The sequence below is a fragment of the Merops nubicus genome, unplaced genomic scaffold (genome assembly GCF_000691845.1).
Source record: "Merops nubicus isolate BGI_N331 unplaced genomic scaffold, ASM69184v1 scaffold9133, whole genome shotgun sequence".
Classification (NCBI taxonomy): domain Eukaryota; kingdom Metazoa; phylum Chordata; class Aves; order Coraciiformes; family Meropidae; genus Merops; species Merops nubicus.
This window is the reverse complement of record NW_008600956.1, coordinates 749-1,009: the sequence shown is the minus strand read 5'-3', so window position 1 is coordinate 1,009 and position 261 is coordinate 749.

Below are 261 nucleotides of genomic sequence, written 5' to 3'. Positions count from 1 at the left end.
GCTCTGCTCTGGCACAGCGCCGGGGCAGCACTCCTGCCATCCCACTGGCCCAGTGCTCAGCTCGGGGGTCTCCAGGCTGAGTTTCAGTTTGGCCCCGAGGCCCCCAGGGCAAACCCCCCGTGTGGGCAGCTGAGAAGGGCTGGTTTGGGGCCAGACAACCCAGCAGGACCCGTCCAGGTCCCTCTGCAGCCCTCGCTGCTGCCCACCCTGGCAGCCCCCCGCCGCTCCTGCACCCACAGGAGGAGGATGGTGAGGGAGGCA